Source organism: Anser cygnoides, chromosome 5 (assembly GCF_040182565.1).
Source record: "Anser cygnoides isolate HZ-2024a breed goose chromosome 5, Taihu_goose_T2T_genome, whole genome shotgun sequence".
NCBI classification, from domain to species: domain Eukaryota; kingdom Metazoa; phylum Chordata; class Aves; order Anseriformes; family Anatidae; genus Anser; species Anser cygnoides.
In genome coordinates, this window is record NC_089877.1 from 23,431,896 (window position 1) to 23,444,844 (window position 12,949).

Here is a 12,949-nt window from a genome sequence, read left to right on the forward strand (position 1 = left end):
GTAATAAAAAGAGTATCCTTGTAGTCCAGAAATGCAGAGAATATGTTGCTGCTATCAGACCACTGGCTCTGTGTTAAGTGAACAGCAGGCCTGTGGCTGTCATGCTTGCTTTTCCTGGACTATTTTGGCTTGATTGGAATTTGTTTTAACTTTTTTAGTTGTAACAAAATGGCTTAATAATGAAGTGGATGTCATCTAGTTTGTTTTAGTTCTACTTATCTTTCTTTAAACATGTGGAGTAAATCCAATCATTAATATTTTTGATGCTAGTAGTCATAACAACTAATTATGCTCTGTAAGAGTGAATTATTTCTCCAGTATAACTATGATGCTGCATAAATGACTGCAGGCTTGGGTTGAGAGCAGGGGCTTTGTAGCTGTAGGCACAGGCTGATAACAGAGGCTCTATGAATATGCATGAGGTCAGTTACTGAAAGTAATACCAACTTAGTAGGTGGACAAAACCATTTTTGAGTAACAAAAAAGTAGAAGAATAATTATCTAACATTTACGATGCACCATATGCAAAAGTTGGCTGTAACATGATGTTAAAAAAAAGAGCAAGGTCTAAAATGCATTAAAAAACTCCAGAAGTATGTGCTCAAGTGGACACAAGAGTGAGGAGGAAGGGAAAGCTGTTGGTAGCAACATCTCATGTCTCTGTCATTAATATCACCCTCCTGCTGGAGACCCCAGGGTTCTGCCAACTTTCCAAGCCTCTTCCCTTGACATAATCTGTTGATCTTAAGATAAGAAGAGCAGTGGATGGATGAGAATAACACACACAAAAAGAGAGGAAATAATGTGAGATTTTGACGTCTAACAACTTTTAACTGTAGTACCATTAATCACATTGTTTTGTGTTGAGACTGTATTATTATCTCTATAATTGGAGTAGTAGTAATATTTGTTGCATTTTGGTACACCTTTACAGTTTTTTTTAGATTTTAATAATTTAGGTTCTTCATTTGACGTATAAATTGTGCTACACTTTTTGTCCATGAAAGGATATTGAGTTTAATGAAAGACATGAGAAGTTAAATTCATTAGGACCTGCATTAAAGAAATGCAAAATGCTAATGCAAAACACTTTTGGGCTGTAATCCCACAAAAATAGATTATTTTATCCTTTTGCTGAGGAGGTGTGATGACTGTGTATCAGCATTGCCATCTTTAAGTTTCTTTCTGTCTAGTTTTCCTAAACATGCACTTATAAACTTAATTTCCAAATTTAATTAATGCTAGTGCACTCTTTAATAGTTATATTTAAATTCTTTGGCTTCTTTTGGAGTTAGTGGTGGTGTGAGCAAATATAGAGACATGTAGAAGTCTTGGTAAATTAAGTTTTCTCTATTATCCTTCTAACTTCTGTGAATAGCAAGTGATTATCTTTTGCTGTTAAAACAGCAATCACTCTTTTATTTAAATCCCTGCCTCTTCCAAACAGCAATTAATAAAGCTTAGATTAAACCTGCATAAGCCAATCCTAAGGTCACTGGGATGGTAACCAAACTGTAAAAAGGCATCTGTATTTCCACATACATCTGAGTGAATATACGCAGAAACACAAAACAGTGGGGTTATCAAGCTGACAAGGTCTTAAATTTGTTACGTTTTATTAATTTGGAGGGAAGAAAGTTGTTGTTTACAATACCACAAGACGTGGCATACCCATGTTTCATGAGCATTTGAGAGTATTATAAGAAGAAGCCCTTTGTATTCTGGCAAAGAACACCTGCTTTCCATATTTAAAGAAATCCATGACCTGTTGTTTCAATCAAATGTTCTGTGTCGTGGTCAGAGTCAACACACATATGCACACAAATTCACAGATTTTAAAGCAGTAGGGATAAACAGAGTGCTTTATTTGACAGAAGCAATTATTTATCTGAAGTAGTCCAAATCAGAGAATCCATGCAGTTACTCCACTACTAAATTTAGATAGAGTAATTTATTTCTATAAAATTATGCAAGTAAGAGCTAGATAGAGGAAATAGAAGATTATCTAGGAAAGCAAAAATATGTGTTTAAATATTTTAATAATGAAAAAAACAGTTTTGTTTTGATAATGGTTTTATTTTGAAATTGACACAAGTTTTTAGAAAACTTTGAAAAGAGTAGTAAAGAACATTTTATTTTGAAAAAGCTAAACAAATTTTTTAAATAAAGAATCATAAATTTATTTTAGGAAATTTAGGAAAAATAGTTGTTTTCAAAGTTTTGACAAGTGGAAAATCTACTGCTGTTTGTGATTTTAGTGGTGAATCTTGTTTACCCTTGATATAGAAGGGCTCACTTATCTGATCTGAATTTATCTGATCTGATCTATCTGACATGAGATATATTTGTGCGTCTTTCTACTCTTTTTTTTTTTAAGTCAAGAAAGACTCTCAAGCATCTGTTTGATAAGAGAACCAACTTTTTTTTTTTTTTTTTTTTCTGTAAAGTTGTCTCTCAGCCCTCACATATACTTTTCAGGCTCTTCAGAATTCTCTCCCAGCTTTTCAATATTTTTAAAATCATGAAAGTTAAGACTGGATATGACGTTCCAATATTGATCTTATCAGCACCAAACATGGAATTAAAGTCTCATCTATTTGCTTACTAGCTAGTTTCTTATTTATTTACCAGTCACTTGTGTTAACTCTTTAGTTACAACTTCACAGTATGAGGTCATAGTTACATAATCACCACAAACTCCAAATCCTGGAACTGCTCTACCAGGATACCTCTGTTCTCTGTTCTGACTATATGTGTGCAACTAGACATATGATTATGTCTACCAAGTATCTGAAGAATTTTCTATCTTAGTTTCGAGTTTTCACATGTAACTCATTCATGAAGTCACATTTTTGGTATTTTAAAGTATATTAATTAATATAGTACTTCAGGATTGTATCAGTGTAAGATCAAACAATTAGTAAATGTCAGGCAGAGGAAATGTCTTTGCGACCTTGACTAATTCATTAGTCATTATTCTTCAATCCTTTATAAATTTTGGTGCCCTAGGTTTGGAGTTCAGCATATTCCAAAATTTTATTTTACTGCACAACTTACTGGAGCTGTACAACTTTTTTTTTTTTTTTTTTTTTTTTTTTTTTTTTCCAGTTCAATTATCCTGTATTTGTTCAATTTCTCTGACTCTTTGTGTTCTGATTTTCCAAAAACATACAGGTAGGCTACATTTTTGAACATTGTGAGTAGTTCTCTTAATAGGCTTACACTCTGCTGACTTTACATGGTGGCAGATTTGGCTAAACAAATATGTAACTGTAGATGCATAGAGAGGGAATTTTCTTAAGCATTCCAGTGTCTTCATTTCATTTATTTTTTCTGCTAAATGTGGTTTTATAAAAGGGTGTTGATACCTCATGCACTTAACATCCTTCATTACTTTTATTTTTCTTCTTGCACAGGTGATTTTGAAAGAAACAGTGCAAAATCTCAGAGAGCAGAGGGTCTGAAACATAGATTGCAGTTCTAAATCCATTGCCTTTGAAATTAAGGTTCATGATTTACTTAGTTTTCAGTTCTGATAAAATTTAAGAGGATATGACAAACTTTCTGAAGCATGATGATTGGCCTCTTACTTCAATTTACAAAGAAACCCTTTAGATGTAAGTTTGGAGAAAAAAAATATTTTCATCACAATGCAATATTACTGCATCAATACTTTCAAGTGAGATACCTGCTATTCAAAGTATCTACAACAGAAATGAAGAAAGTTCTATACAAATAACACAATGGAGGATCTGCAAACCGTATAAGGTAATGTTTTGCAGCTATTCTCTCAATGTATCAGTTTGTGTAATAGAGGATCCATCAATGAACATCTTTTTCCTAGTGATCTGTTTTCCTACTGATGAAGAAACATAACTAGCAAGAGTTCAAAACCTACCTAGGTCCCACCCCCTATATATCTTGGAGAAATGATCAACACTCATCTGATTTCTTTTCTCTAAATTAGAGAGGTAAGAGATTATAATACAACTTTAACTTAATATTTATGTTTTACAGAGCATTCTGAAGTATGAAAACCAAGAAGAAGAAAACCTGATTTTCATCTAAGGTTCTATGAATCTGAGTTCTTTATTTACATTTAACAATGATAAAAAATAAACTTTTTCATTGGAAAAAGAAAAACAAGTGTCTAATCTACCCAAAGGATGAATTATTGATTTTTACCTGTCTGACTAATTAAAAAATCAGTTTTCTGCACAGTATGATTCCAAAATATGCCCAGTATGTTCATGCAGTTTACGTCATCATGGCTTCATGTGTAAGTAGGATGTGCAAGGAGTAAAAGGTAACCTCATCTTTCAGAAGGCTGAGGAAGTCATCATAACAGTCTATAAGTGTTGATTTGAACACTGGTTGGTGGAAAAAGCCCAAAGCAGAAACATCTTTCACTTGCAGCATATCTCACTGATAATGTTATTGTATTGTAAATACAATACTATTGTATTTCAAATAAATTTAAATAAATAAAATAATATTGTATTTACGATAGTAAGTATCGGGTCTATAGTAAATTACTGCCTTTCAGAATAGTTCACTGATTAGGATTTGATGTGGGATTATGAATGGGATTTATATCTTTCACAGCTTCTGAGAAAATTGCTAACCTAATTAGTTCCTTGTACTTTTGTCCTTTAGCAATGATGATAAAGCTACTCTGCTTAGTGTCACAATACTTTTGTAAAAAAAAAAATTATACGGTTTTCATAATGAATGGATATTCAGATATTAAATATCAAATTTTAAATATCAGTATTCTGTTTAGTACAAGTTACCATCTGCATTGCCTTGCTTGTTTGGAACAGACAGGAAGCAATCAGCTGTTGCAGAAAAAAAACTGCTCAGCTCATGCAGTTTAAAACTAATATTGATCAGAATGGTCCATTGATTTATCAATGACATGTAATTAACAAGCAGGTAATGAACTACATATTCAGGTTCAATATCAGCAGTACAACAGACAAATCAAAATGCAACATACTTACAAGGCATTTATAAACATTACGAATTTCTAAGCAATCTTATAAACCTTCTAAACAACCATCTAATGCCATCATATCACCTTCCCTGTCACCTCTCTCCATCATTGGTGGTGTGGGCTACCAGCAGGCCCACTCTCCAGGCTGGGCACCTTACCCTCCTTTCAACACCCCTGCTCTCAGAGATGAGTGTGCTCCTGTTCTCTGTTCCCAGCCAATATCCCGTATGTTGTGCAGGCACACCTGGTTGCGGATCCTCACATGTCATGCCTAGCTGGGTGCCAACTGCTGCCAGTGTCCCATGGGGACAGTGCTCATCTTGGCACTGAGGGGTGGCTGTGAACAGTGCTGTTTTTTCTCCTCAAAGTTCTCTTTCTACTGTTAAAAATTTTCATACTGTTTTATGCTTCTTTGAAACCAACTCAGTCTTTGCTTCAAAAGTGTCCTTGAGGTTCTCCAGTTATGTTTAAATCCAGATGATGGTTCTTCAACTTGATCAGTACTGAACAAAAGAGTTCTGGGTGCTCTGTTTGTGTACTCTGCTCATGCTCATATTTCTGTCATAAAAGCTGTTCTTGCACAGTCTGTTTTGCTGAGTTTAGACCATAAACACTCCCATGATCAACTAATGTATAAAATTGAGACAAAATGTGTGAAATGTGTGTGTAGCACAAGGATAGGCTGACACTGTGGGCCAATGTGGAAAATATGATCTATCTGTTTTGGTGAACATTAACTGAGAGTTCATCAAGCACAAAAGCTGTGATGTATGAATTTGAAAAAAAACTATTTGTGATGTATGAATTTGAAAAGACTATTAACTGCAAAAGAATGGTCAGTATCAAAAATCTTCTAAAATACCACCTGATCAAAACAAATGTGATTCGACAGAGTCTCTTCACTTAGTTGAAGTGAATATGGTCCTTATTGATTGTAATGAAATCAAAATGGTGGATTTATTATATTATTTGTATGAGAAATTATCTTGAACTTGCAAAGTGGAAACAGACTTCATGACTATATAAATAATGAGTAACCACTCTGTTCTGTCATCTTTGGTTCTTTTTGTTCCCAGTCTTTAATATTTTCAAGCAATTGTTCTTATACAAAAAGAGAAATAGCTGGAAAGAATTTAAAGTTAGCAGAAACTTCAATTTCGTTACTCTACTATTGCTTCTTATTCCAAGAAAATTAACAAAATTCAACAGTGTCCTTTATCTCTTAAATGCAGGCTTCATTAATTATCCCTTTTATTGGTGATGCTGACAAGTAAATCTCAGGCTGAACTTTAGTACATACTTGAAACAAGTCCTGATTATGCTTCTACCTGTGCATTCTCTCCTCTCTTTCCCTTTTGTTAATTCAGGGTATATTCCTCTACATTTGTGGTAATGAAATTTACAGGTTGACTGTGTTTAATACTTTTACCATTTTACTAAGCTGCCAGGTTAGAAGATGACATAGAAGATATAGAGCATATACATGTTGAGTCACATTTTCAAAACAGTGAAAATGTAGCAAAATCCTGCTCTATCTCCTCAGTTCTGAAGGGAGATTCTTCAAAAGTACAAATAGACTTTCAGACAGGATATCAATTTCCAGTTCTCAACGTATCTCAGAAATGTTCCTTCTAAAAGATTGCTTGAGCTAGCTAAAAGTCTGAAAACAAACAGCAGGAAGAAAACTATGTACGTATCTTTATACCTTACTCATAAAAGTGATATAAAGACTAGACTGTGCTCAACCAGTGGGATCAACTATATTTCAAGGAGTTAATGGCAGACTCAGAAAAGAGGAGGGAGAGAAGCAAGGCCTGGGCATAGCTCTCCCCTCACATTAGTTTATTGCTTTGCTACTCTCTCCAGCCTGGCTTCTTCCTTCTTATGAGCCTTAGTCCCTGTCTGCCAGGGCTCAGACAGTCTTGCTTAAAACTCATCCTGTCTCAGACTGTGACCTGTGCTGTGTCATCAGCAGCACAAGGTTGGAATTGGTAGAGATGTGACAAGGTAACTGGCCATTGTCATCTCACCGGGAATTCACAGTGAAGGTCACACGTCTGCAATCTTCTTTGTGATATAGTTGATGTCAACACTTCTCACCGCTGGTTTATCTCATTTAAAACTGCAGTGTTTGGCCTCCCCGAGGACTCACAGCAAAGTAGCTAATGTATGTATTATAGTGTAATCTCACTTTTTTGACAGCAGAGACAAAGCTTGGAAAGTATCAATTTAAGAGACTAGAAGACGCTTGAACTGCTGTCCTTTCTGGGAGTTTTAACTAAAGTAGAGGATCATTCATTTTTTAGCCAGTGTTAAGAATGCTGTGGTAAAGGCTGCCAGGAAGTTACTTGTCAACTATTGGGAAAACTCTTTCTTGCAAAAGCTGGCAGTGAATTTGGCTCTGTAATTAGAAACTATTCTAGTTGCATATCTTGCTGTTTCTGTAACATTTTCTTTCCTCAGACAAGAATCTTTTTTGTCTTCAAAACTAATCTGTTCTGGCTGCTTTATGCTCAACTGAAGTCATAAAACACTGAGATGCACCACAATTGTCAGCTGAGGAGACAGTTATGTTGTCATTCTTTCAAGCTTAGACAAGGGCCAAAAATTCTTAAGTTTTGAATTTGAGCAGAATTGTTTCCAAACTTTTATTTTTTATTTTTTCCCAGTGCTCCATGGGACATCAACTGCTCTTTTGTGTTGCTCATGAAGGGACATGCCAATAGCTGTGTATTCAGAAGGAACAGATAACAGAAAAAGATTCAAGTTGCATGAATATTTACTCATTCCCACTGCTTTAGTAAAATTGACAGACATATCACATTTTATTGTGTCACATCAGGTTGTGTCCCAAAACTAAATAAAACATCATGAAACCCAGGTCAAAGTACCTTTTCATGTACAGAAACAAATGTAAAGAGATATTGCTTGCCTTTGAATGGGGGGGGGGGGGGGGGGGGGGTGAGGGCGGGGGGGAGTTGGGTGGCAAAGGCACCAGTATCTCTCTTCAAATTTGCTTCTGTAAGAAACACCTTACAACATTTGAATTATTTTGAAAGTTGTATGAATTTTTACTATATTTTGCCTGTTTACTTTTTCTCTTTGTTTTTCCATGGTGACTTGTATTAACTTTATGTTGTGATACAGTTCAGCCCAAACTTATGAGTCTACTCAGAACAATAATTAACACTGTTCACATTAGTATAACTCATTATTATAAAAATCTTAGTAAGAGGGATGTTTTCAAAGGAATAGGTGGGTGTTATGTAACTAATTTACTTTGATACTTTGATTCCCAGGGGGAATTATAGGCTTCTTTTTACATTTATCCAGGACTATGTCCAGACCTCCAAGACCTCCAAGAAGGGAGACACCACAACCTCTCTGGGCAACTTGTGCCAGTGTTCTATCACCTGAACAGTAAGGAAGACTATGCTGATGTTTAGATGGAACTTCTTGTGTTCCAGTTGGTGCCCATTGCCTCTTGTCCTGGCACTAGGTCCTAGGTCCTAGGTCCTAGGTCCTAGGTCCTGGGTCCTAGGTCCTAGGTCCTAGGTACTAGGTACTAGGCACTGAAAAGAGTCTGACTCCATCTTCATTGTTTCCTCCCTTCAGGTATTTATGATGAGATCCTCCCTGAATCTTCTCTTCTCTGAAAAGTTCCATCTCTCTCAGACTTTCCTAATGGGAGAAGTACTCCAGTTCCTTAATCATCTTTGTGGCCCAACATTGGATTCTCTCCAACATGTCTGTGCCTCTCTTGTACTGAGGGGCCCAGAACAGGACACAGCACTCCAGGTGTGGCCTCAACAATGCTGAGTACAGTGGAAGGATCACCTCTCTTGACCTGTTTGCAATACTTTGCCTAATGCAGCCAAGAAAACGAAGAACTGTAATTCACTAGAGCTATAAACATGCTGGTGACTGTTACGTTAGATACGTGGCACAGTCTGGTGTCTTAAAGATAGATTCCTATCACTAATTGTAAGGTGAGGCCATACAAATCCTTTAATTAACAACAAAATACATGGTTTGTCAGAATCACAGCCTGAGGTTATGAGGAGTGTTTTCTTACAAATGATATACATTTCACCCTTTCAAGAACCACAGGTGTGTCCTATGAAAGTGGGTACCTTATTTTGCAGGACACCTTTGGACTATATTCAATCCCATAACGCTAGGCGTAAGGATTTTTTCTTCTATTTCTCGAAAATATAATAATATTTGAGAGTCTTGCTAATTTTTACTTTTTAATAATTTTCAAGTACTTTTTTTTTCAGCATAAATATTCCAGATAGTTTTATTTCTATTAATTGAAATGGAAGGTGAGATTTGGCAAATTATAGCACATTTAATGTTTAAATATTTGTTTAAAATGTAGACTTGCTGTTTGATTCTGTGATGATCTGTCTATATTTCCTGGGAATGTTCCTCTCATTGTTTCACAATGCGATGTGAAAAAACATTCCTCCATAATTACAAAACTGATATGAGAACTGCATTCCTCTGTTGTAGTGATATATCTTTTCTCCAAAATGGCTGCCCACTCTTGTGAGTATTTGAAAATATTTTTGGTTCAAGGTTATTATTCAGTATTTCTACGTCATACTTTCCTATAATGAAAAGGGAGTGGAGGAGGCCTTGAGACTATTTCCAGAAAAAATTGCCTTCAAGCAACATCTACCAAATGTTGAGCATTTGTTCTATATGTAATTAGTAGGAGGGAGGGGGAGAAGAAAAGTGACATTTTTCTTTGAGTGTGGATTATTTACAGACATTCTGTTTCCTAATTCCAGGGTCTTGTGGTAGCTCTTTTTTCCCACTACCCCACAGCTATTCATTAGCTGATGTGCCAGTGTCTGTCACAATTTATCCTGTGGGACAATGGCATCTTAATATTTTAGCAAAAATACAGCGATGTAATTATCTGTAAATAATTTAGTATGTATTTCATCCATGTGGAAGCTATCCAATCAGTCAAAGAAAAGAAAAAAAAAAAACAAAACCTAAATATTTCATATCAAACTTTGAGCCTTCTGCAATATGCTTTTTGTCATCTGTGGCTTCTCAGAAATTACTCATTAGGTATTTTCTTCCACTAATATTTGGAACATCAAAACCATCTTATATTGTTGGGGATATGAACGAGTGACTCCTTGGAAATTTGTGAAATTCATCTGTATAGGTCCTATATGAATGTTGTGGGCCTTGTTAATATTTTCTTCCTATATTCAGAAAGAACATATGCAACTATTAATTAAAAGTCTTTAAAGATAAGATGATTAATTATGCTGGTTGTATTTTTCCTTGTCTCTGATAAAGCAATCATTCAAGAATTGATTTTCATGTACTTTAATTTCTTGTTATTTTCCACTTTTAGCACTTTACTGTGAGACTTTCTTGAAATGGGAGTGAGGAAAATAGTTAAAATATTCTTCACCACATGGAAATCCAAAAGTAAAATGGTTTGTTTCAGCTGAAGCTGACTTCCATGGGTTTCGAAAGATCTGGATCAGGTCTGCGCTGAACATTAGTGATAGCTTATTCACACATTTATGTCTGCCATCTGCTTGTGGTTTACCTAGACTCTAAAACTGTTGTGGTTTAACCCAGCAGGCAGCTAAACACCACACAGCCGTTCACTCCCCCTCCCCCTCCCTCTCTAGGATGGGAGAGAGAAACGGGAAAGCGAAGCCTGTGAGTTGAGATAAAGACAGTTTATTAAGACAGGAAAATAATAATAACAATAATACTACTAATAATAGTGATAATAGTATTACTAATAATAATGTGTATGAAAGAAATGATGCACAATGCAATTGCTCACCACCCGCTGACCGATGCCCAGCCTATCCCCGAGCAACCTGTGCCCCACCCCGGCTAGCCACCCCTATATATTATTTAGCATGACGTCAGATGGTATGGAATACCCCTTTGGCCAGTTTGGGTCAGCTGTCCTGGGTCTGTCCCCTCCCAGTTCCTGCTGCACCTCTAGGCTGCTCATTGGCAGGACAGAGTGAGAAGCTGAGAAGTTCTTGGCTTGGTGTAAGCACTGCTCTGCAACAATTAAAACATCAGCGTGTTATCAGCACTCTTCTCATCCTAATCCAAAACATAACACCCTACCAACTACTAGGAGGAAAATTAACTCTGTCCTAACTGAAACCAGGACATATATATTCTGCCTAAAAATAATTCAGTGCATGTGAGTAATCCCAAGTAATATAAAAGCATTATTCCTCTTTAGGAAGACTGGCATCTATGTAGTTCTTTCAAGGACAAGGGTTAGAATAACACTCTGAATGGAAGCTTTGTCTTGTATACAAACAGTATGTCATTCTCTGGATAATAAATATATGTATAAATGACACTTTTTTGACAAAGTTTGACATAAGAATTTTCCAACAGATATTATTTTTGGTTAGAAGTGGAGCTGGCTTCAGCTGTCTTTACAGTCTTTGAATGGGACCACAACTTTAATTTAAACTTGTGAAAGACTGCATCTTTACCTGAATATGTTATGGACAAGTTATGCATAGTCTCTCTTTACACTGCATCCTCAAAAGTCTACCTGTGGTTTTGAAGTCAGAATGATACAAAGAATATTCTCTGCAGTCCTCAGAGTGAAAATCTGTCCATGTACACATTGCTATAACAAGGTCACTCATTACCTAGAGCTGACATAAGCCATGAAAATATATGCTTAGGAGGGATATACTTGACACATTGTAAGTCTTAGCTACCTTTGCCTAGGGATAAGTGATTAAGGAGATATCAACATGTTTAAATGTATGAGTTCCATTCACATCAAATGAGGTGGGAATAATAAACACAAAAATATTTGTCTGCAATCTGCTTTTTGCATTTTTGCTCCGTCAAAAGTGTAAAGTATTTGAAATCAAGTTTTCTAGTTAGTGATATGTGAGCACTATTAATAATCATTTAATGAATTTGATCTGCTTTGGTATTGTTGCTATGGAAAAAATAAAAATTCTTTCAATGACCAAATGATAAATTGAACTGTCTGAAATGTATTAAGCATAAAATAATTTTTCTGAATATAACACATTGAAAGACAAAGGACAATTTTTTTTTTTCCCCACAGATTTTAATCTTACAGTGGATTCCCACTAATTAGAAGCTATCAAGAGTCATTTCCTAAAAAGCTGTTGGAACAGAAACAGTAAAAAGTCACAGAGATATGAATATGGTTCTGCAGACCACACTGCAGACTTGAAGTCATAGGTTTTGTGCAGGGGCTTTTTTTGGACATGTTTGAATAATATTTGTGAATAATATATGAAATCATTTTTTTTTTTTCCAGTGAATCACTAAATACATTATTAATGAACACATATTACTCAATCCACTTTTTAGAAGTTCATGTAATACAGTGCAAATCATTTATCAAGATTTTTCTTTTTGTCCAAGGTCTTTCCCTTAAAGACAACACCTACTGAATTTTGTTTTACCAAGGGAAGGATTAAGTTCAATTTGTTCTTATTATATCATTATTATGTATTCCTAATATCAACATGGGAAATCATTGTGGAGTAGTTGTGTGCTGTAAATTCACACGAGCTTAAGTTACAGTAATGTGGCTGAAAACAAGACAAGTAAGTACATGTTTGTTTCAAAGAAGATTTAAATTTAAACTATGGATACTTTGGTTACTTTGCTCAAAAGAGCTATTCTGCTCTAGGCATATACTTTATTTTAACAGCCAAGTGAGGCATGATTAGAATAGAAAGCTGAATATGGAGTTCACTAGACTCTTGAGGGTATATTAATTATTATTTTTTAATTATTATTTTACTATACTAACTCACAGTATATACTAGCAGGTAGTCTTCAATAAAAAAAAAAATGTTACTTAAGTGTATAGCCTATAAAAATATGCATCTTGATCTGGTGGTTTATGGATATATGGATGGGAGTAACTTGCCATGTGAT

The 12,949-nt window shown here is 35.3% G+C and overlaps 1 long non-coding RNA gene across 4 annotated transcripts in view; it reads left to right on the forward strand.

The window, feature by feature from the left end:
- The window catches only part of LOC106031782 (uncharacterized), a 41,226-nt gene extending 31,225 nt beyond the window's left edge, over positions 1-10,001 (forward strand). For 3 of the 4 annotated variants that reach the window (XR_010831689.1, XR_010831690.1, XR_010831691.1), the window contains 2 exons: positions 8,330-8,416; positions 8,612-10,001. This is a non-coding gene — a long non-coding RNA (uncharacterized lncRNA). Of the gene's footprint in view, positions 1-7,972; positions 8,417-8,611 lie in introns of those variants that run through there. The other variant, XR_010831688.1, reaches the window with a different exon arrangement.
- Positions 10,002-12,949: the final 2,948 nt, after the last annotated feature.